Source organism: Symphalangus syndactylus, chromosome 20, assembly GCF_028878055.3.
Source record: "Symphalangus syndactylus isolate Jambi chromosome 20, NHGRI_mSymSyn1-v2.1_pri, whole genome shotgun sequence".
Classification (NCBI taxonomy): domain Eukaryota; kingdom Metazoa; phylum Chordata; class Mammalia; order Primates; family Hylobatidae; genus Symphalangus; species Symphalangus syndactylus.
The window spans coordinates 49037300-49061511 of record NC_072442.2 but is presented as its reverse complement, the minus strand read 5'-3'; the positions used below and the strand labels follow the sequence as shown (position 1 = coordinate 49061511).

Below are 24212 nucleotides of genomic sequence, written 5' to 3'. Positions count from 1 at the left end.
GCGGCCGCCCTGCGGGTTATAAAACCCGACACACCCCCGCCCCCGCCCCGCCGCGCTTCCTCCTCCGCTCCAAAGTCCCCCGCGGCGCGGGCCGAGATTCCTGGCCCGCCCCGGGCAGGGACGCGGGCCGGGGAGGGGCCGAGGTGCAGCACGGGGGTGGCGGGATGGTGCTGGGTCGGGCTCCCGCAGAGAAAGCTGGAGAAAGGGCCTCCTCTCTTTTGAAGATGGGGACCCGGCAGTTTGCCGGAACACCCGAGCCTGCCCACCGTGCGGCCGCACAGCCTCGGCCGGGGCCTAGGAGCCCAGCGGCCTCCGGCTCGATCTTCCCGGCCCGACCACCCCGGAGCCTCCCGCCTCCGGAGTGACAAGGCTGGGGCCCCAGGAGCTGTCCGCAGGCGCCGCTCCTGCGGCGGGGATGGGGCTGATAGGGCCTGGCCGGCTTCTTCACCAGGCCGTGGTCGAGGGGCGGGGACGTCGCCTGCCGGGGGGTAGGGGTGTGGCGGGGGGGGAGAGGAGGGATGGGGGGACCTTAGGTGTCTTGCAGGCCCCTCCGGGAGGTGCTGGAGAGGCTCAGGGCGGCCGGCACACCTGGGGCTTGAGGTGGGGGGCTGCGAGGGAGGGGGAGCCACAGAGCGCAGGAGCTTTGGAGCGCCTGCCCTCTTTCCCCCGGGGACACAGGATGCCAGTCGCTCAGCAGAAAACATCACACACGATCCCAACAGAGTCCTAGAACCCGAGGCTAGCAGGCTTTGAGAGCGACACAAAGCCTCAGAGATGAGAACAACGCCCTCATTTTACAGATGAATAAATTGCCGCTCAGGTTGAGAGGCTTGCTCCAAGTCACCTCAGGTCTCCACACTCCTGTCTTTTCCTGTCTCATCCACGTGTCCCTAAAAGTGACAAGTGTGGGGGAGGGAGGACAGTGTTGTCCTATTGGCGCACAGGGCGGTGGAGGCCACCTCGGCACCATGGCGTCTGCCGCCAGAGGCGGGAGGCCCCTTGACCCTGGCAGAGGCCCGACGGCGCAGTGGGAGGTGGGGCAATGGAGGAACCATGGGGTGAGGCTGGGCGGTGGGATCAGGGAAGGAGCCAGGGACAGCTGCTCCCAAGACCCCAACCCATTAGGCTGCTGGGGGCTGTTGGGAATCACTTGGGCTTCTGGGTGAGTGGGGGATGGTGTCTGGGGCTCTGAGGGACAAGTGCGCCTTGCTGTGCAGCATGGAGTGTGTGCAGGAGGCTGTGACCCCGCGTACCTGTGAGGTGCACCTCCAGTGAGATCACACTGACTTGTCAGATGACGTGCTGCCAGGGGAGAGGGGGCGGTGGGGAGAGAAAGAAGGTAGCTGTCCCTAGCCCTAGAGGGAGAAGGCAGGGCCTTGTTAAACAGTGGCCGGCAGGGGGGCCGGGAGAGGAGAGCTGGGGTCAGGCCTGGCCCTGGCCCGCTTTGCCAGCCTGCCTCCTGACCTGCAGTTTTCCCTCACAACTCCTCCCTGCCCAGTTTGGCTTGGAGAGCCAGTGGATACCAGGGGACGTGGGTGCACTTCCGGGCCGGCTACGTTGGTGGACATTTATGATCAAAGCAGCCCCATCGAAGGCCAGGGGCCAGGGGAGGGCAAGGTGGTGGCCTGGGCTCTCCTCCCAGGAGCCACCCTGCTCTCAGGGGTCCTAACAGCTTGGTCTTCCAGGCTTTGAGGGCCGTGGGTGTCTGTGTGCAAATGAGCTGCTGTCTTCTGGGAGGAAGCAGTCTCTCTGTGGAAAGAGGCTTGGGTGGGGGAGAGATGAGAGTGGGGTTCTGTCAGCCTCTGAAGGAGGGGTCCAAGGGAGGAGAGATGAGTAGAGAGGAGAAGAGCCTGAGGTCTAACCTGTATCCAGAGGCCGTCAGCCAGAGGCTGGCCTCACCTCCAAAGAGCTCCTGAGAACCCTGTTCCGGAGGGTGGAGGGCGGGCATTGCTTCTGCTGGTTCATTCTCCCGTCCGACTGCAAGGCATTTCCACAATGTCTATAGACCCTGGGTTAGGGACTGTGTCAGCAATAAACAGCCTCCGCCTCCACTTCCAACAGGGTTGGAAGATAATGGAAGATTTCTCCTGGACCTGGAGCAGCTGACACCAGGGCTGGGGGAGGCATCACCCTGCACCTCCCTCACTGTAATGCTTTATTAGAACGGCTTGTTAAATCCCCCAGCTTTATCACTAAATTGTATGTTACTGGAGGGCAGGGATGGCATCTGCCTTGTTCTCTGTGGTTTTCCCAGAGTTTAGCATGGTGCCTGGCACAGGGCACAACCTCATCGAAGGAAGGGTGCAGAGGAAAGAGGAAATGACCCACACGCGTATTCACACTCCAGGGGCGAGCGCACAGCCTTTTGCAGGAATAATATAAGAAGAGCCCAACTTCATTAATTTGGAATTTGCAATAATACAGACACTGCAATCTTGAGCCCAGTGAGTAAAAATTAAAAATATCTTCTATTTTTAGGGTCTTATTCATGAAGGAGAAGGATAAATAGAAATATATAGCTTACATTTGTATAGTGCTTTAGTGCTAAATTCTTGTGTATAAACAATCTAATTTGGTATTTACAATAACCTTGAGAGGTAGGAAAGAGATAAGGCTGTCTGGGCAGTCAGCCACCTCCTCGGCTGCCGTCACAACAAAGGAGAAGGCTCAAATCCTGCAGGAGGATGTCATTATGAATAGGCCAGTGCAGAGAGCCACAGAGACCTGACCCATGCGAGGTAACTCAGTTGGCTTGGGAATCTTTTCATCTCTCTTCCAGGAAGTACGGGTCACCAGTTACCACAGGAGAGAAAAACAGCCCTTAAAAATATGCTCAACAATGGGGTAGAATTGAGAGTCCAGAAATAAACCCGTACAATTATGTTCAATTGTTTTTGACAAGAACACTAGGACAATTAAATGGGGAAGAAAATATTTTTAACAAATGGCGCTGGAGCAACTGGATTTCCACATATAAAAGAATGAAGTTGGACCCCTTTCTAATACCATATACAAAATTTAGGGCTGGGTGCAGTGGCTCATGCCTATAATCCCAGCACTTTGGGAAGCTGAGGTGGGCGGATCGCTGGAGCTTAGGAGTTTGAGACCAGTCTGGGCAATATGGTGAGACCCTATCTCTACAAAAAAATTAGATGGGTGTGGTGGCGCATGTCTGTAGTACCAGCTACTTGGGAGGCTGAGGTGGGAGGATCGCTTGAGGCCAAGAGGTTGAGGCTGCAGTGAGCCATGATCGTGCCTCTGCACTCCAGCCTGGGTGACAGAGTAAGACCCTGTCTCAAAAAAAAAAAAAAACAAAACAAAACGAAAGACTCAAAATAGACCTTGATGTAAGAACTAAAATCATAAAACTTTTAGAAGAAAACATAGGCAATAAATCTTTGTGACCTTGGATTAGTCAATGGTTTCTTAGATATGACACCAAAAGCATAAGTGATGAAAGAAAAAAACAGATAAATTGGTCTTCATCAAAATTTAAAACTTTTGTGCTTCAATGACACCATCAAGAAAATGAAAAGACGGCCGGCCACGGTGGTTCACACCTGTAATCCCAGCACTTTGGGAGGCCGAGGCGGGCAGATCTCCTGAGGTCGGGAGTTCGAGACCAGCCTGGCCAATATGGAGAAACCCCATCTCTACTAAAAATACAAAAATTAGCCAGGCGTGGTGGTTCATGCCTGTAATCCCAGCTACTTGGGAGGCTGAGGCAGGAGAATCGCTTGAACCCGGGAGGTGGAGATTGCGGTGAGCCAAGATTGCGCCATTGCACTCCAGCCTGGGCAACAAGAGCAAAACTCTGTCTCAAAAGAAAAGAAAGAAAATGAAAAGACAACCCATGGGATGAGAGAAGATATTTGCAAAGTATGTACAGCAGCCCCCCCTTATCCTCAGTGGGTACATTCCAAGACTCTCAATGGATGTCTGAAATTGAAGAAAGTACCAAGCCCTATATACACTATATTTTTTCCTATACATACATACCGATAACAAGGTTTAATTTATAAATTAGGTGCAGTAAGAGATTAGCAATAACTAATAATAAAATAGAACAATTATAACAATATACTTTAATAAAAGTTATGTAAATGTGGTCTCTCTCTTTCTCTCTCAGGATATCTTCATGTGCTATCCTTACCGTTCTTGTGATGGTGAGCACAATGACACAATACGGATGTGATGAGATGAAGTGAGGTGGATGATGTAGTGTTAAGCTGTGATGTAGCATTAAGCTACTATTGACCTTCTGTATTCTGCATCTGTGTAACTATCCCTTGCAGTGAATGGCTTGGAGTCACTTTTCAGGGGATCTTTTGCTGACGTCTTCTAGTAGGCTCAGTGCTTTGTGGCACCACAATCAGGACACATTTCTGTCCATGTCTTCACAAATATATAATGCCTTTTCCTTCTTTTTTTTTTTTTTTTTTTTGAGATAGAGTCTCGCTCTGTTGCCCAGGCTGGAGTGTAGTGGTGCGATCTCGGCTCACTGCAAGCTCCACCTCCCGGGTTCATGCCATTCCCCTGCCTCAGCCTTCCGAGTAGCTGGGACTACAGGCGCACGCCACGACGCCTGGCTAATTTTTTTTGTATTTTTAGTAGAGACGGGATTTCACCGTGTTAGCCAGGATGGTCCCGATCTCCTGACCTTTGGGAGGTCCACCTCGGCCTCCCAAAGTGCTGGAATTAGAGGAGTGAGCCACCGCGCCCAGCCTCTTCCATTTTATTTTTTTGCAATTGTTATTTAGTTTTTATTTCATAATCATAAACTTAACTCTGAAATCCAGCTAGGCATGGAGGAGAATAAGGCAAACATGGAACCCAAAGGGAACTGAGAGATAGCACAAAGATTAGAGGCTACTGTGAGCAAATGAGGTGGAGGGTGCTCTCCTGAGCTACAAAAGGAATGATCTGGTGGTTAAGATAAAACACAAGTCAAACTTATTAGAGTTGTCCACAGTCGGCAATGGTGATCTTCTTGCTGGTCTTGCCATTCCTGGACCCAAAGCGCTCCATGGCCTCCGCAATATTCCTGCCTTCTTTCACTTTGCCAAGGACCACATGCTTGCCATCCAACCACTCAGTCTTGGCAGTGCAGTTGCAAAACTGGGAACCATTTGTGTTGGGTCCAGCATTTGCCATGGACAAGATGCCAGGACCTGTATGCTTCAGAATGAAGTTCTCATCATCAAATTTCTCCCCATAGATGGAATTGCCACCAGTGCCATTATGGTGTGTGAAGTCACCACTCTGACACATAAACCCTGGAATAATTCTGTGAAAGCAGGAACTCTTAAAACCAAACCCTGGCCGGGCGCGGTGGCTCACGCTTGTAATCCCAGCACTTTGGGAGGCCGAGGCGGGCGGATCACGAGGTCAGGAGATCGAGACCACAGTGAAACCCCGTCTCTACTAAAAAATACAAAAAAAAATTAGCCGGGCATGGTGGCGGGCGCCTGTAGTCCCAGCTACTCAGAGAGGCTGAGGCAGGAGAATGGCGTTAACCTGGGAGGCGGAGCTTGCAGTGAGCCGAGATTGCGCCACTGCACTCCAGCCTGGGCGAAAGAGCGAGACTCCGTCTCAAAAAAAAAAAAAAAAAAAAACCAAACCCTTTCTCTCCAGTGCTCAGAGCAGAAAGTTTTCTGCTGTCTTTGGAAACTTGTCTGCAAACAGCTCGAAGGAGATGTGGCCCAAAGGCTCGCTGTTGATGGTGATGTCAAAGAACACGGTGGGGTTGACCATGGCTGGGCATATATATACTATAATATATGTGACATGGCATGACAGGGCTCCTGGCGGCATCGGAATCTGTGGTATGAGGTTTCTTTTGGGGGTAGTGAAATGTTCTGACATTAGTAGTGATGGTTGTACAACTCTGAATATTCTAAAAGCCACTCAGTTGTATACTTTAAAAGGGGGGATTTTATGGTATATGAACGATATCTTGATAAAACTGTTGTTTTAAAAAAAAAGTCCAAATGTTTAATTCCATCATTCTTTGTTAATCAAGAACTCTGATTATGGATTGGTTTTCACAGAAGCTGTGGTTCTCTCCCCAAAAGTCTGCATACTCCTCTTTGTTTGGGCAAAGCTTGCCCATTCCTCAAAGTTCAGTTCAAGTCTTGCCTCTAACACAAAGCAGCCCTAGTTTCCCCAACTGTGCTAGTCTTTTCTTTCTATATTCAGTTGTTTTTTTTTTTTTTTTTGAGACGGAGTCTGGCTCTGTCGCCCAGGCTGGAGTGCAGTGGCGTGATCTCAGCTCACTGCAAGCTCCACCTCCCGGGTTCACGCCATTCTCCTGCCTCAGCCTCCCGAGTAGCTGGGACTACAGGTGCCCGCCACTACGCCCAGCTAATTTTTTGTATTTTTAGTAGAGATGGGGTTTCATCGTGTTAGCCAGGATGGTCTTGACCTCCTGACCTCGTGATCCGCCCGCCTCGGCCTCCCAAAGTGCTGGGATTACAGGCGTGAGCCACCGCGCCTGGCTCTATATTCAGTTTTAACTGTCTGCATTTTCACGTGGGCACCAAAAGCACATGGAGGAGAAACGGCACTGGCCTACAGTGGAAAAATGGCCACATTAACAAGCCTTATGATCTGTGCAAAATAACCTCAAAGAGCCTCAGTTTCCTCATGTGTACGATGGCTATGAAGATCTTTACCTGTCCTCCCTCTTAAGGTTATGGGGAGATGACAGATCCTTTTTGAGCTGTAAAGCACCACAGAAAAAAAAGGTGCTATTAATACTGTTAGAATCATCAGTTACCATTCCTTATATGCAAGGCGCTGAGTTAAGAGAGAAGGGTATTAACTGCCTTTAACGTAAAAATTGAGCTGAAGAGGAAATTAGTTCTCCAAGCCTAAGTGCTGAAGTCTGGTGTAAATAGTGGATATTAAGGGAGGAAGACGGTTCCTACCAGTAGGAAAGAACAGGCAAGACAGCTTCACAAGGAGGAATGCAGGGCTTAGCTTCAGAGAATCAGAGGGTTAGGGCCCAGGGAGCTTGAATCAAAAGTGGATGTGGGAGGAACCGGGATGCTTGGAGGTGAGAATGGTTTGTTTAGACCGGCGCTGTCTAGTGGACCTTTCGGTTAAGATGTGTATTAGTCTGTTTTCTCACTGCTCTGAAGAACCACCTTAGACAGGGTAATTTATAAAGAAAAGAGGTTTAGACCCGGTGCGGTGGCTCACGCCTGTAATCCCAGCACTTTGGGAGGCCGAGGAGGGCAGATTACCTGAGGTCAGGAGTTGGAGACCAGCCTGGCCAACATGGTGAAACCCTGTTTCTACTAAAAATACAAAAAATTAGCCGGGTGTGGTGGCGCATCTGTAACCCCAGCTATTCGGGAGACTGAAGCAGGAGAATCACTTGAACCTGGGAGGCGGAGATTGCAGTGAGCCGAGATTGTGCCATTGCACTCCAGCCTGGGAAACAAGAGTGAAACTCCGTCTCAAAAAAAAACAAAAAACAGAAAACAAACAAACAAAAACAATCATTGGATCTTGTAAGAACTCCCTCACTATTACGAGAACAGCAAGGGGGAAGTCCGCCCCCATGATTCAATTACTTCCCAACAGATCCCTCCCTCGACACGTGGGGATTACAATTCGAGATGAGATTTGAGTGGGGACACAAAGCCAAGCCATATCATGATGGAAATGTCTGTCTAACATAAATATAATGAGAGCTGCATATATAATTTTATATTTTCTAGTAGCCATATTAGAAAAAGTGAAAAAAGGTGTAATATTCATTTTAATATATTTTACTTAACCCAATATATCCAAAATAGTACCATTTTAACATGCAATCAATATCAAAATTATTATTTCTTTAACCCCTCCACCCCCTTTTTTAAGAGATGGGGTCTTTCCCTGTCACCCATGCTGGAGTGCAGTGGTGTGATCACAGCTCACTGTAGCTTCCAACTTCTGGGCTCCAGTGATCCTCTCACCTCAGCCTCCTGCATAGCTGGGACTACAAGGGTGCAGCCACCCCACACACAGCTCAAAAATTATTAATGAGATATTTTACCTTCTTGTATGTGCCAAGTCTTAAAATCTGGTGTGTATTTTACACATCTCAATTCAGAGGCTCAATTTTCAACAGAGTGAAATGTAGTCTTACTAAAGCAATAAAGTTGTGTTTAATATAAAAGCATTTACACTGCTTCCATTTAAAAATTTTATATTAATTAAAATTAAGGCCAGGCGCAGTGGCTCACACCTGTAATCGCAGCACTTTGGGAGATCAAGGCTGGCAGATCACTTGAGGTCAGGAGTTCGAGACCAGCCTGGCCAATATGGTGAAACCTGTCTCTATCAAAAAAATACTAAAATTAGCTGAGTGTGATGATGGGTGTCTATAGTTTGAGCTACTCGGGAGACTGAGATGGGAGAATTGTTTGAGCCTGGGAGTCGTAGGTTGCAGTGAGCTGAGATCGCACCACTGCACCCATACTGGGTGACAGAATGAGACCTTGTCTCAAAAAAAAAGTTAAGTAAAATTAAAATTTAGTTCCTAGTCACACTGGCCGTATTTCAGACATTAAGTAGCCACAAGTGCTGGCTGCTCAGTGCAGACCTGGGGTTAAGATTCTGTGGTAGGTTTTGAGACTGAAGCTGAAGGCAGTTTCTCTATCCATACCTCCAGCCCAGGCCTCCCTGGGCTCCTGGCTCACACCCAACTGCCTTCAGACACACCTGTCTGGGGTCTGGATTATGACCGTGATGATGCCGACGAGGGTGATGAAGAGCCCGAGACCTCAGGAGGTCACCCTGCCATGGAAATGCAGAACCCTAACTTTGCAAAGTACTTTAAGGCTCACCTAGGGATGGTTACCTCCAGCTGGGATCCTGGACCCCTGGGGGTCTGTATTAGTCCATTTTCATACTGCTATGAAGAAATACCTGAGACTGGGTAATTTATAAAGAAAAAAAGGTTTAATGAGCTCACAGTTCCACATGGCTGGGGAGGCCTCACAATCATGGTGGAAGGTGAGGGAGGAGCAAAGGCATGTCTTACATGGCAGCAGGCAAGAGAGCGTGTGCAGGGGAACTGCCCTTTATAAAACCATCAGATTGGGCCAGGCACGGTGGCTCACGCCTGTAATCCCAGCACTTTGGGAGGCTAAGACAGGTGGATCATGAAGTCAGGAAATCAAGACCATCCTGGCTAACACGGTGAAACCATCTCTACTACAAATACAAAGAATTAGCCAGACGTGGTAGCAGGCACCTGTAATCCCAGCTACTCAGGAGGCTGAGGCTGAGGAGAATGGCGTGAACCAAGGAGGCAGAGCTTGCAGTGAGCTGAGATGGCGCCACTGCACTCCAGCCTGGGTGACAGAGCGAGACTCCGTCTCAAAAAAAAAAAAAAAAACAAAAACCATCAGCTCTCTTGAGACTTACTCACTATCATGAGAACAGTATGGTAAAAACCCACCCCCATGATTCAATTACCTCCCACTGTGTCCCTCCCACGATACATGGGGCTTATGGGAACTACAATTCAAGATGAGATTTGGGTGAGGCCACAGCCAAACCATATTAGGGTCCTTGAAGGTGCTCATGAGAGTCTGATGACTGTTTTCCAGCCCTCAAAATATCTGACAAATCATACATTTACCAGAGGCGTGTCTGCCCAGGGTAACAACAGCAACATAGCCTATGCTTTCAGCTGTCAAGAGAGCAGCTCAGGTTGATAGCCCCAGTTCTCTCCATCTGCATCACAGGCCCAGCTGCTTCTGTTAACTCTAAAGTATTTCCTGAGCCCCGCTTGCCGCCAGGCATGTGCACGTCGGGGCTTGGGCCATGAGCCAGCCCGGGTCCAGCTCCCGTAGAGCCACATTCTGCACACGCATCTGGGTGGCAACAGACAACAAATAACTGTGAGTCGGGGATGACGCTGCTTTGTGGAAGAGTACACGACGCGAAGGGATCAGGGAGAGGAGGGAGAAGGGTGCACTGATGGGCTGTTTGTTCTAAGGGTGGCCAGTGGGAAGCAAGGCCCCTGGGGAAGCATGGAGGACCCCTGCAGACCTCTAGGACTGGGCTTTTCAGGCCAGGCACCGGCACCCATTGCAGTGCCCGGGCCTTTGAGAGCCCTCTAGGAGTTAGTGCGGTGCACACACTGTCGCTGCAGTAAAAACCTTGGTTGTTAAGGCGTTGGAGACAGGCTTTCATTTTTTAAAATGCCTTATTATTATTATTATTATTATTATTATTATTATTTTTAGATGGAGTCTTGCTCTGTTGCCCAGCCTGGAGTGCAGTGGCGCAATCTCGTCTCGCTGCGACCTCCGCCTCCCGGGTTCAGGCAATTCACGTGCCTCACCCTCCCAAGTAGCTGGGACTACAGGTGTGCACCACCACGCCCGGCTAATTTTTGTATTAGCACCTCAGGTGATGCGCCCTCCTCCGCCTCCCAAAGTGCTGGGATTACAGGCATGAGCCACCGCACCCGGTCTAAACCTCTTTTCTTTATAAATTACCCTGTCTAGGCTGGGCGTGGTGGCTCACGCTTGTAATCCCAGCACTTTGGGAGGCCGAGGCAGGCGGATCACGAGGTCAGGAGATCGAGACCACGGTGAAACCCCGTCTCTACTAAAAATACAAAAAAAATTAGCCGGGCGTGGTGGCGGGCGCCTGTAGTCCCAGCTACTCGGAGAGGCTGAGGCAGGAGAATGGCGTGAACCCGGGAGGCAGAGCTTGCAGTGAGTGGAGATTGCGCCACTGCACTCCAGCCTGGGCGACAGAGCGAGACTCTGTCTCAAAAAAAAAAAAAAAAAAAAAAAAAAAAAAAAAAATAAATAAATAAATAAATAAATTACCCTGTCTAAGGTGGTTCTTCATAGCAGTGAGAAAACAGACTAATACACATCATAACCGAAAGGTCCACTAGACAGCACTAGTCTAGAGTCTAAACAAACCATTCTCACCTCCAAGATGGGGTTCTCCCCATTGGCCAGGCTGGTCTTGAACTCCTGACCTCTAGTAATCCACCAGCCTTGGCCTCCCAAAGTGCTAGGATTACAGGCGTGAGCCACCAAACCCGGGCTTGCCTTCTTATTATGTAGCATATATACATAAACATGATATCTAATAAAATATATATGTAAGTTATGGAGCATAATACAAAGCGAGCACCCGTAAACCCACCAGCCATCACCCTTGCCTCCAGCTGCGTCCTTCTCTTCTCACACCCATGCTCCCCATCTACTCCCCTGAATGCTGGTTTCTTCGTTTTTTTTTTTTTTTTTTTTTTTTTTTTGAGACGGAGTCTTGCTGTGTTGCCCAGGCTGGAGTGCAGTGGCACGATCTCGACTCACTGCAACCTCTGCCTCCCAGGTTCAAGTAATTTTCCCGGCCTCAGCCTCCCGAGTAGCTGGAATTACAGGTGCCCGCCACCATGCCTGGCTAATTTTTGTATTATTATTATTATTATATATTTTTTGAGACAGAGTCTTGCTCTGTTGCCCAGGCTGGAGTGCAGTGGCGCGATCTCGGCTCACTGCAAGCTCTGCCTCCTGGGTTCACGCCATTCTCCTGCCTCAGCCTCCCAAGTAGCTGGGAGTACAGGTGCCCGCCACCACACCAGGCTAATTTTTTGCGTTTTTAGTAGAGACGGGGTTTCACCGTGTTAGCCAGGATGGTCTCAATCTCCTGACCTCGTGATCTGCCCACCTCAGCCTCCCAAAGTGCTGAGATTACAGGCGTGAGCCACCACACCCAGCCTAATTTTTGTATTTTTTAGTAGAGACTGGGTTTCACCATGTTGGTTTCAAACTCCCAACCTCAGGTGATCCACCACCTCAGCCTCCCAAAGTGCTGAGATTACAGGTGTGAGCCATCGTGCCTGGCCCTGAATGCTGTTATTATTCCCTTAAAAAAGTTTCAGTACTGGCCAGGCACGGTGGCTCATGCCTGTAATCCCAGCACTTTGGGAGGCCGAGGCAGGTGGATCACCTGAGGTCAGGAGTTCAAGACCAGCCTGACCAACATGGAGAAACCCCATCTCTACTAAAAATACAAAATTAGCCAGGTGTGGTGACTCATGCCTGTAATTCCAGCTACTCAGGAGGCTGAAGCAGGAGAATCGCTTGAAACCTGGGAGGCGGAAGTTCTGGTGAGCTGAGATCACACCATTGCATTCCAGCCTGGGCGATAAGAGCGAAACTCCGTCTCCAAAAAAAAAAAAAAAGTTTCAGTACTTTGTATGTATCTCTAAACATCACACTAATGAATTTTTCTTGTTGTAGAGCTTTATAATAACAATACCACCTGCGTTTGAATTCAAGGGAAATGAAAACACATCAGTGCAAAGACCTGCACCCAAGGCAGCAACCTTCAAAGTCGTGGAGAAGTGGAAGCCACTCAAATGTCATCAGCTGGTGAATGGATGAACAAAACGTGGCATATCGACATAGGTGGTTATTTGGCAATAAAAAGGAATGAGGTTCTAATATATCCCACAACAAAGGGTGAAACCCCCAAAACAGTGTGCTAAGTGAAAGAAGCCAGACCCAAAAGACTACATATTGTACGATTCCATGTATAGGAAATGTCTAGAAAAGTCAAATCTATAGAGACGGAAGTAGATGAGTGATTGCCTGGGGCTGGGGGTAAGAAGAAGAAGAAGTAACTGAAAATAGGCTTGAGGTTTATTTTTGGGGTGACAGAAACTTCTTTCTCTCAATTATGTTTCTGAGACATTTTTTGTTGTTGCGTAGAGCTGTAGTTCATTTATTTTCACAATTCTATAATAGCTTGTCACGTGATTATGTCACAATTTATTTCTCTGATCTCCTGTCAATGGACATTTGAGTTACTTTTTGTTTTTTGCTATTACAAAATGATTTGCCAGGAACATTTTGTACATGTCCCCTTGGCATACATAAGCAATTTTATGTCTATTGAATCTAATAGCAAGATATCAGGGTTTGTAAATTGTATGCCTGTTTTTCATTCCATTTTTTAGTGGTTCATTTTTATTGTATTTTACAAGAAGCATTATTCCCCAAACAAACTGGAAATTAACACAGAAACAAGACAGGTCCTCCGCCACAGTCTGAGAGAAGTACTGCTGTAGGGAATACACTGAGAGTAAAGTCACTGGGCCAAGGCTATGCAGGTGTTCAAAGGTATGCAAAAGTTCAAGGGTATCCAGATGTCAAATTGCTTTCAAAATAGTTGCACTGATTTGCACTCCCACCAACAGTGGATGAGAGTTCCCACATTGCTCCATAGCTTCACCAACACTTACTATTGTCCAATTTTTTAATTTTTGCCAGTTTGAGGGGCATGACATTTTCATTCCCTTGTTGCCGATGAGGTTAAATATCTTTGCATATGTTTACAGGACATATGTACTTTCTCTTCTGTGATATTCCTGTTTGTGTTCTTTGCCCATTTCTTGTCTTTTCCATACTGATTCTTGAGAGTTCTTTATATATTCTTGATATTAATCCTTTGTCATTTAAATGTGTTGCAGATATCATTTCCAGTTTGTGACTTGCATGAATTTCCTTGGTGATGGTGGGGGGTGTCTTTTGATAAACAGAAGGTCTTATTTTGAATGCAGTGGGATTCTATCTCTTTTTTCTTTTTTGGCCGGCTCCTCTTCACTCATGCTGTTTTCCTGGGCAAAGCTCCTGTATGGCCCCCATCAAACTGACAAGCCTTTTTTAATCTGCACCCTGCTGCTTCCAGCCTCCTCTCAGTCCCACTTTATACTCAGTAGTTTATTCCAGAGCTGATGTTTTCACCTCTGAGACTCTCTGCTGCAAAGACCCTCTTTTGTCTGCTTGTAGAACCCCCGAGTCATTCCTCAAACCCCACTCTGGCACAACCTCTGCTTCTCAGAAGCTCTTCCAGACCCCCAAGGCTGAGTCACTTCTTCTGTTCAGTCAACCCCAAGCTAAGCATCGGATGATTGATAGTATATAGGTTTTTCATTACTAAAATAGGATAATTAGGCTGGGTGCGATGGCTCATGCCTGTAACCCCAGCACTTTGGGAAGCCGAGGCAAGCAGATCACTTGAGGTCAGGAATTCGAGACCAGCCTGGCCAGCTTGGCAAAACCCCATCTTTACTAAAAGTACAAAAATCAGCTGGGTGTGGTGGCAGGCTCCTGTAATCTCAGCTACTCGGGAGGCTGAGGCAGGAGAATCACTTGAACCCAGGAGACGGAGGTTGCAGTGAGCAGAGATCACGCCACTGCACTCCAGCCTGGGCGACAGAGCAAGACTCCCTCTCAAAAAATAAATAAATAAATAAAATAAAATAAAGATAAAATGGGATAATCACTACTTTTAATAAGTGAAATTTATTTAATGTTAATTTCACATTTCAAAAAATGGGATTCTTTAAGAATGGGATGCTTGGAAGGGGAACACAATCGGGAAACGCTACTCTCTGGCCAGTAACGTCTCTGGTATCCTTGACAGCATCCTGCCCACATCCGAACGTTTTCAAGGACAGAAGCTCACTACTTCTGTGGGCTGAGCCACTGTGGTTGTTACAAACTGCTTTCTTATGCTAAATGTGTCTCCTGTCTCATCTTTAGTTTTATTGTTTTTCTTTTTTTTCTTTCTTTTCTTTTGGGGGCGGGGGGACAGAGTCTCCCTCTGTCACCCAGGCTGGAGTGCAGTGGTGCAATCTCAGCTTACTGCAACCTCCGCCTCCTGGGTTCAAGCAATTCTTCTCTCTCAGCCTCCCAAGTAGCTGGGATTATAGGCATGTGCCACCAAGCCAGGCTAATTTTTATATTTTTAGTAGAGATGGGGTTTCGCTATGTTGGCCAGGCTGATCTTGAACTCCTGACCTCAGGAGAGCCAACCCACCCTGGCCTCCCAAAGTGTTGGGATTACAGGCATGAGCCACCGCCCCAGGCCAGGCTTATTGTTTTTCACTGTACTTTCTAGAGAAACAATGAGTCTTTTCTCTTTGACATGGCCAGTCTCCAAGATGAGAGGTAGCAACCATGTCTTTGTTTTTTTGTTTTTTTGAGATGGAGTCTCACTCTGTCACCCAGGCTGGAGTGCAGTGGCGCAGTCTCGCTCACTGCAAGCTCCGCCTCCCGGGTTCACACCATTCTCCTGCCTCAGCCTCCAGAGTAGCTGAGACTACAGGCGCCCGCCACCATCCCCGGCTAATTTTTTTGTATTTTTAGTAGAGATGAGGTTTTACTGTGTTAGCCAGGATGGTCTCGATCTCCTGACCTGGTGATCTGCCCGCCTCGGCCTCCCAAAGTGCTGGGATTACAGGCATGAGCCACTGCAACCATGTCTAAGCATGTCTCCTTTTCTCCAGGAGAAACACAGTGCCTTCAGTGATTCCCAGGGAGAGAAGTTCTCTGTATCCTGATGCTCTGTCATCCTCTTGTGAACGGACTGCAGATTTTCCACATCTCTCCTAAACCATGCTGCCCATATTTAAGTAAAGCCTGTGGGCTGGCCTAACAAGCGCAGAGGGAGCGCTGGTCCACTTAATGCAATTCCTTCCCTTGGTGCAGCCAAAGAGGGCTGAGGTTGTTCTGGCAGCCTCCTCACCTGCTGCTGCTCATATAGAAACTGAGAGTCAGGCTGGGCGCGGTGGCTCACGCCTGTAATCCCAGCACTTTAGGAGGCCGAGGCGGGCAGGTCACGAGGTCAGGAGATTGAGACCATCCTGGCTAACACGGTGAAACCCCGTCTCTACTAAAAATACAAAAATTAGCCGGGCGTAGTGGCGGGTCCCAGCTACTCGAGAGGCTGAGGCAGGAGAATGGTGTGAACCCAGGAGGCAGAGCTTGCAGTGAGCGGAGATCGCGCCACTGCACTCCAGCCTGGGCGACAGAGCGAGACTCTGTCTCAAAAAAAAAGAAACTGAGAGTCAGCGCAAACCCTCAGATCTTTTCCGTATGAAAGATGGCCAGTTTGTCGATGTGCATCTGACTTCTCTCTTTTAAACGCTGACTGTCAAGTTCAATCTTAATTTCTTTTGACTCACTCAGCAATCCCATCTTAACTTTCACGTCTCATTTTAGCTCTTCCCCCAGTTTTCGGTCAAGCACAAACTTACTAAGCAAGATGTTGTTTTTTGTTTTTTTTTTGAGATGGAGTCTAGCTTTGTCACCAGGCTGGGGTGCAGTGGTGCGATCTCAGCTCATTGCAACCTCCGCCTCCCAGGTTCAAGCGATTCTCGTGCCTCAGCCTCCCAAGTAGCTGGGATTACAGGTGCCCACCACCATGCCTGGCTAATTTTTGTATTTTTAGTAGAGATGGGGTTTCACCATGTTGACCAGGCTGGTCTTGAACTCCGGACCTCCAGTGATCTGCCCGCCTCAGCCTCCCAAAGTGCTGGGATTACAGGTGTAAGCCACTGTGCCCGGCTGTTAGGTGTATTTCGCCACAGTAAAAAACAATAAATTACAAAAAATGGTGACATGCCAGGGACAATGCTGTGTGGCAACTCGTCTGGCCCTGTCTCCAGTGTACCCCGCTATAGGATGTCAGGCCTGGAATCCCAGGAAGCAGGGGAGGAGAGGGAGGCACCTCTTCATTCCAGGCCCAGGATACAGCCCAGCTCGGCCGTGGCTGCAGATAGTGACAATCTGTCTCTGCCTCCCAGGCCAGGAACATGTGAGTAAGCTTTGACTCATATCTGTCTTTTCTCCTATTGCCTAATCTTGCCTGGTCTTAATTAAAAATGTCTCCTTCCCTTTCTTACACTCACTCAATTCCTCCACAGGTTTTCACCGAGAACTACGAACAGCAATCACTGACCCTATACCCAGACACCTTGGTAAGCAGGGACAGCCTGGCCGCACGGTTACAGGAAAGGGGTCCCGATCCAGACCCCAAGAGAGGGTTCTTGGATCTTGCTCAAGAAAGAATTCAGGGCGAGTGTGCAGTGCAAAGCAAAAGCAAGTTTATTAAGAAGTCAAGTGGTGAAAGAACAGCTACTCCATAGACAGAGTAGGGCGTTCCCAACAGTAAGAGGAGGACGCGTCCACCCTAGGTACAATGCTTGTATAGATACAGGATAAAAAAAAGATCATGGGGATGTGCTCTGCTACAGGGCTTTGTGATAAAGGATTCCTTTTTAAAATTACCAAATTTTGCAAAAATCAGTATTATTATCTTTGAAGCAAAATTAGGAATGCCTTTGTTCTCAAGATATCGGGATATCTGGACACTCCCAAATTTGGGTTTGTTTAGTAAACATTATTAATCCATTTCCTTAACTGTAAGCATCTAGAGGCTGGGAATACCTTTCTGGGAATGCAGCCCAGGTTCTGGGAATGCAAGTCCCAACTTCATTTTCCTAGCCCTCACTCAAGATGAGTTGCTCTGGTTCAAATGCCTGTGACACCACCTCTACAGGCTCCCGGGATGTTTAAACAAGCCACTCGCAGAGAGGCAATGCGGAGGTGCAGGGCAGGCCCTGAGCCCTGGCCACAGGCGATGCTTAAGCTGAGCCCTGAAAAGAGGGGTAGGAGTTCAGTAGGCAAGTTGTTAGAAGATTCACATTTCAAGCAGAAGGTCTGGAAAGATGTGCTGACCGATCGGCAGGAGGCCATGAGCTGTGGGTGATATACAGAGACTGCAGAAGCTGAGGCCATGGAGCCAAGGCCGGCTCAGACTTCCTCCTGAGGGCAACAGGTTTTTAGCTGGGGAGGACCATGACCAAATCTGCCTTTCCCAGTGACCTCTCTGATCTGTTTGATGCAGTGTAGATCCGTGCTCAGCAAACTCAGAAGGCCCTGTCACCAGCAGGAAGGAAGAGACCCCACGACTGAGGGCAGTGGTAGGTTTGGGGGCCGGCCGCAGGTGGGACCGAAAGGGGTAGCTGTGGACTGGCTGTAGGGGTGAACGGGGCGGGGGAGAGTGGAGGGGATGACGATGCCTTCTGTGGGGAGAGGGACATGCTAGAAACAGTGTTGGGGGAGGTGGGAAGGAGGGTAAGCAGATGAAGGATTTGGGTCGTGGACACGCTGCTAATTTGGCTTTGACGGTGCAGGTCCTCTGCTATGAGGTGAGTGGCTGTACCCGCCAGCTCCTCTTCTCACTCCCTTCTAGGGCTATGAGATTTGTGACCCTTTCCTCTGCCTGCCTCTGCCTCTGCCTGTTAGGACTCTGCTGGACCAGGCATCCATCCTATGGAACTTTCCATGAAGCGTTGACCTCCCTGCCCCTCAGACATTGGGTGAGTGGCAGGTGAGAGCTGCTCACAGGGCATCAAAGGGGTTCAAAATAGCACCCAAGGTCTGGCATGGTGGCTCACGCCTGTAATCCCAGTACTTTGGGAGGCTGAGGCAGGCGGATCTCCTGAGGTCAGGAGCTCAAGACCAGCCTGGCCAACAAGGTGAAACCCCATCTCTACTAAAAATACAAAAATTAGCCGGGCATGGTGGTGTGCGCCTGTAATCCCAGCTACTTGGAGGCTGAGGCAGGAGAATTGCTTGAACCCGGGAGGCAGAAGTTGCAGTGAGCAAGATTGCAGCATTGCACTCCAGCCTGGGCAAAAGAGCAAGACTCCATCTCAAAAAAAAAAAAAAAAAAAAAAAAATTGCACCTAAGCCCAAGCCCAGAAGGTGGCCCTGAACCTGGGCCTTCCTTTGAAGCCAGGCCTGGTATTTGCCATGATCGTGCCTCCTTCCCTGACATCACCAACGTTAACTGCCCTCCATTAGCGGGTGCTGCCTGGGTGCTGCGTGGGTGCTGGTGTGTGAAATGGCAACGTGAGGCTGTGTCTACTGAGCCAGGCGTCTTAGTGCTTTACACAGAGAAGTGAAACTTCTTAGCAACCTTGTGAGTTAGGTACCATTTGATTCCCATTTTTCAGATAAGGAAACCAAGGCACAAAGTGGTTGGTAGTTGGACTAAGGTCACCCAACAGGTGGAGGCAAAACGGGACACGTGTCCCCACCAGGAGTCACCAGCTGTCCCTCCTTCTCCATCCCACAGACTGCGTGAAGCCCTGGGCTACTCCGGCTGGACGGTATCAAGTGTCACATTCTGTGGAGCCAGGATGTTCCTCCAATCCTTTAATCCCAAATCTTTTATTTCGTTTGTTTTGTTTTGTTTTGACAGAGTCTTGCTCTGTCGTCCAGGCTGGAGTGCAGTGGTGCAATCTCAGCTCACTGCAACCTCTGCCTCCCGGGTTCAAGTGATTCTCCTGCCTCATCCTCCTGAGTATCTGGGACTACAGGTGTGCGCCACCACGCCCGGCTAATTTTTGTATTTTTAGTTGAGATGGGGTTTCACCATGTTGGCCAGGCTGGTCATGAACTCCCGACCTCAAGTGATCTGCCCGCCTCAGCCTCCCAAAGTGCTGGGATTACAGGCATGAGCCACCACGCCTGGCCTAATCCCAAATCTTAAACCTACTTTTCCTGGTTCTGCTTCTAGTGAAATCAAAGATCCCTCCGCTGCTGTCCCTATGGGAACGTGGACAGGGATGACACCTCTCGCCAGCTCTGAGTGGCCCCTCTGGTCCTGCCCTTTGCTGCCCAGCTCCTCAAGTCCTCCTCAACACCCCTCTTCTCCAGCCCTACTGCCACTGTCCGCACCTGAGTACAGACCCTCATCATCTCCCACTGGGGCGCCTCTTCTTGTCCCCCCAGTCCCTCTCCCTAGTCCATTTATTTATTTATTTATTTATTTTATTTTGAGACGGATTTTTGCTCTTGTTGCCCAGGCTGGAGTGCAATGGTGCGATCTCAGCTCACTGCAACCTCTGCCTCCCAGGTTCAAGCGATTTTCCTGCCTCAGCCTCCCAAGTAGCTGGGATTACAGGCATGCACCACCACACCTGGCTAATTTTGTATTTTTAGTAGAGATGGGGTTTCTCCATGTTGGTCAGGCTGGTCTCGAACTCCCGACCTCAGGTGATCCACCCGCCTCAGCCTCCCAAAGTGCTGGGATTACACGTGTGAGCCACTGCGCCCGGCCCCTAGTCCATTTTTATACACGGCTCTGAGGATGCTCCAATCTGACCACAGCATCTGCTCACTTAGTGCCCTGCCCCGGCATCTCATCACCTTGGGGATAAAATCCACACTCTGAGAGTGAGTGCAAAGTCCTTCCTGGCATGGCCCCTGCCTCCTCCATTTCCCTAGACCTTGCTCTACCGCACAAGTCCCTCTATCAGTGCCTCCCAAAGGCCAGCTCCCTGGCAGGGCTGATAGTGATAAAATGTTCAGTAGTCAGCAATAAAGAAGGAAAAACAGCAATACTGATTTATAGATATGAAATCAACCAGATGTATCAGCCAAGTTGCCAGCATTCCTTTCTTGGTCACAATATCTTTTATTCCAAACATCTTTTCTATTTATTTTTTGTAGTTAAGATTTTATTACTTCTTTTGTAAAATGGTGGTGAGAATAAGGGACTATTTTTTTTTAATGTCCTTACTTGGCAAACTAAAAAATGTTTGCAACTCTAGTAAGACTCTCTTTTCATCCTGACAACTCCGTGGTCTGCGGGGGCTGGCCCACAGGCGGCCACACAGATGTGGCTCCCTGGGCTGTTTACTCTTCTGCCCAAAATGCGCCCCCCATCCCATGGCTTGCTCATCCCCCGCCATCCCTCAATGCAGGTCTTCCCTGACTTTTTTTTTTTTTTTTTGAGATGGAGTTTCACTCTTTTTGCCCAGGCTGGAGTGCAATGGTGCAACCTCAGCTCACTGCAACCTCTGCCTCCCGGGTTCAAGCAATTCTTGTGCCGCAGTGACCGGAGTAGCTGGGATTACAGGCATGCACCACCAGACCTGGCTAATTTTTTGTATTTTTAGTAGAGACGAGGTTTCACTATGTTGGCCAGGCTGGCCTCGAACTTCTGACCTCAGGTGATCTGCCCGCCTTGGCCTCCCACACTGCTGGGATTCCAGGCGTGAGCCACCGTGTCAGGCTTTGCCTGACCTTTCTTCCCCCAAAGCCCATCCTTGCATGAGTGCAACATCCAGCACTGGGCACTGCGACCATTTGCACATCTGCCTCCCCATGGACCTCGACTGGTTGTTGGAAACCAGGACCCCTCACATTTCCTGTTCCAGAGCCCAGCCCAGCCCTGACTGCCCATGCACAGGGCAGGTTTGCAAAAAGCCTGACAGGGAATGAATGACTCCAGCTTCCTCCTTAGCAGCAGGTGGAGGTGGGGGGTTGGGGCACCCAGGCCTCTGCTGGCTTCACCTGTCTGTGCCAGTGCAGCTGAACTGGGCTCTCCAGGTGCTGCCTGCCTGCTGGGCCTCAGCACCACCGAGGGCTCCAAGGGCCCTAGCTGGGTGCTATGGACCCCTCTCCAACTCCACTGGGAGCTCAGGGGCTGGGGTGCCTGATCTGGCCCTAAAGCCCTACGACACTGACCTGGTGCCTGCGTGATTCATCCTCATCGTTCCTAGACAGGGGGCAGGAAACGGAATGAAAGCAGCCACTCTCTGAAGAGCTGGAGACCATCATCTGCCTCTGGAAGCCCAGGGAACCTCGGCTCAGACAGAAGGACAGAGATTGAGGGAAGGGAGAGAGACTGTGACAGAGAAGCAGAGGAGGGTGACAGAGTCAGGGAGGAACAAAACAGCCTGCAGTGGGAGCAGAGACAGAAATGTGGGGGACCCACAGGAAGGGGAGGGAGGGAGGGAGGGACAACTGCCGTCCAAGTGGCCGTGGGAGCCTGGGGCTGGGGAGAAGCACCCTCCTCCTGTTGGCTTCTCATACAGTCTCTATTAGGGGACCCAGGACACAAGAAGCAAATTCATCTTTGGGTCCACCCTTCAGCTCTAGAAGTCTAGGGCCTGGCCAGGTCCTCTGAAGGGGGTCTCTGGCCCCAGGCAGCTTCCTGCCCCTCTGCATGGCCCCCCAAGCCCTTCTCAAGAGCCCTTCAGTAAATAAATTCACTGGAAGACATCAACGATGGGTCATAGGAGATGTTCCTAGGGGAGAAAATGACATTTAGTTTTTAGCTCACTTGGAGCCATTTGCTTTAAGAAGCACCTCTTGGCCGGGCGCAGTGACTCACGCCTGTAATCCCAACACTTTGGGAGGCTGAGGCGGGTGGATCACCTGAAGTGAGGAGTTCAAGACCAGCCTGGTCAACATGGTGAAACCCTGTCTCTACTAAAAATACAAAAATTATCTGGACGTGGTGGCGTGTGTCTGTAATCCCAGCTGCTTGGGAGGCTGAGGTGAGAGAATCGCTTGAACCCAGGAGGCGGAGGCTGCAGTGAGCTGAGATCACACCACTGCATTCCAGCCTGGGTGACACAGTGAGACTATGTCTCAAAAAAAAAAAAAAAAAAAAGGAAGCACCTCTTAAGAGAGCTTTTCATGCAGATGTCACAGGCAAAATGTCTCATGTTGCGGGGAATATGGCAGTGGACTTCTGGGACCAGGCTGAGGCCCCCATGTGCCGTCCCCCTTGGGAGCAGGGTGGCTGGGTTGACAGATGTGCAGAGGAGGAGAGAAGTGGGGGCAATGCCTTCTCTCTGATGGTCAGCTGGCGGAAAAGGCTCCAGGGGCTTCTGAGGAGAGACCCTAAGAGGAGTCTGGATGGGCCTCGGCTGGGGGAAGCTGGTGCTGACCTGGCACCTGGGCACTGTGGGGGTGCAATGGGGGACATTGTGGGAGGTGTCATGGGGGGTCTTTACACTGCGTACTAAAGAGCTTAGGAGCCTGAGCTACCTGGTGTGGGGCAATCACATTTGCTGCTGTGTCCAGGCAAGGAGGAGCAGCTGGGCTTGGACCCCACAGTGACATGAAGTGGCCAGGACTGAACGCTAGGCTAACATGAGCCCCAGGGGTGCTAGGATTTATCAGCTGAAGAAGGGCCTATGGAAGGAGAGACAACAATCCTCCAGACAGACGAGAGCACTCAGTCACATCCACCTGGGCCTGACATCACACCCCAGGCTATGCAGGGGCACACACAGAACTGGAACGGCTAATGACTTATTAGAGCCTCCTTCCAACAGCTGTGCGCCCTGGAACCTAAGAACCCACCTTTGGAGAACATTTTTGGGTCTGAGAGCTTTGAGGCCAGGCCTTGAGGCAAACCCACCTAGAAGCCCTGAGCTACTTTTGCTGTAAGAGTAGGAGGGCCCTGCCCCTGCTCCAGGAGCCTCCCCTCAATCCCTGGAAGAGCAGGAAGCACTGACTGATCCATAGGGGCGATGAGGCCAGAGGCTGAGATCAGCTGGAACCAGACGACCAGCTGAGTGTGTGATTCCTCTGGCTCCAGGCCACCTCTGAGGGTCTCCCAATGGCTGGGAGGGATTAGAGGACTGTGGCTTCTTGGGTGAGGGAGCCTCTGGGTTACAGTCACCGTGCCCTTTGAATCTAATCTGCTCTTGACAAGGATCAGCTGACCTGATAGGCATGCTCAGGCAGGAGGCAACGGCCAGGGCCAAGAGAAGCATAAAGGATGGAGTAGAGGAGGGAGCAGAGCAGGGTCAGGTGAAACCTCTCACTCAGGACAATTGTGCAGCTGACTTGCTGATATCTTGGCGGAGTCACGAAGTTCAGTGTGCCCAGTTCGGGCATCTTCCAGGCTGTGGCTCCATCACTCTGCAGTTTTGGCTCAGAACAGCCACCACATCCTCACTGCTCTCCTGGGATGAGAAGCTGGGTGGAGACCCAGGGGCTTGGTACGCGGCCAGAGCTGGAGCAGCTTCAGGAGCCAGGTGAAACCTCAGAGCCTCACAGGCTTTGAGCAAAGTGCAGGAGTCCCAGCCCTGCCGTTTATGGCGGGTTCTGGGAGGTGATCAGTCATTATCAGCAGTATGTTCACTCTGCTGATATCACCCAAGGCCATGATCATCCCTTAGCCCAGGCCTTGCACACTTGCTCCCTGTCCTAGACAGCTGGGGCTGTTCCTGCTCTTCACTGCCCCTGGCACTCACAGAGCAGCTGACTGACTGACCTGCCAACTTAGGGAGAAAAGTGGGGAGGTGGGGACAGAGGACAGTGTGGGGATACAGCCTCTTCGTGATTTCCTTCCTGGAGGGGAGAGGCGGCCAGGGCAATGCAATGCTGGGGCTGCATTGCCTCCGCTCAGCCGCAGCACTGGCTGCAGGGCAAACCTTCAGGACCAGATGAGGGAGCTCGGCCTGATGTTCAGGTTCACTGGCATGTGTGGGACGTGGTCAGGCACAGCTACAGCCATGGGTCTATGGACGGTTCCTGGATCCCAGGAATTGCTGGTGGGGTTCCTGATACACACCT

General features: G+C 50.1%; 2 long non-coding RNA genes and 1 pseudogene across 2 annotated transcripts; 2 read left to right on the top strand and 1 right to left on the bottom strand.

The window, feature by feature from the left end:
- The first annotated feature begins 1611 nt into the window (after window positions 1-1611).
- Window positions 1612-12475, top strand: LOC129470649 (uncharacterized). The gene is made up of 3 exons (XR_008653269.2): window positions 1612-1767; window positions 2255-2444; window positions 12273-12475. It is a non-coding gene; the product is annotated as an uncharacterized lncRNA (long non-coding RNA).
- On the bottom strand, window positions 4899-5754 carry LOC129470647 (peptidyl-prolyl cis-trans isomerase A-like; annotated as a pseudogene).
- A 5263-nt stretch (window positions 12476-17738) lies between the features above and the next one.
- Window positions 17739-21520, top strand: LOC134735250 (uncharacterized). The gene is made up of 3 exons (XR_010118238.1): window positions 17739-17803; window positions 18076-18202; window positions 21398-21520. It is a non-coding gene; the product is annotated as an uncharacterized lncRNA (long non-coding RNA).
- Window positions 21521-24212: the final 2692 nt, after the last annotated feature.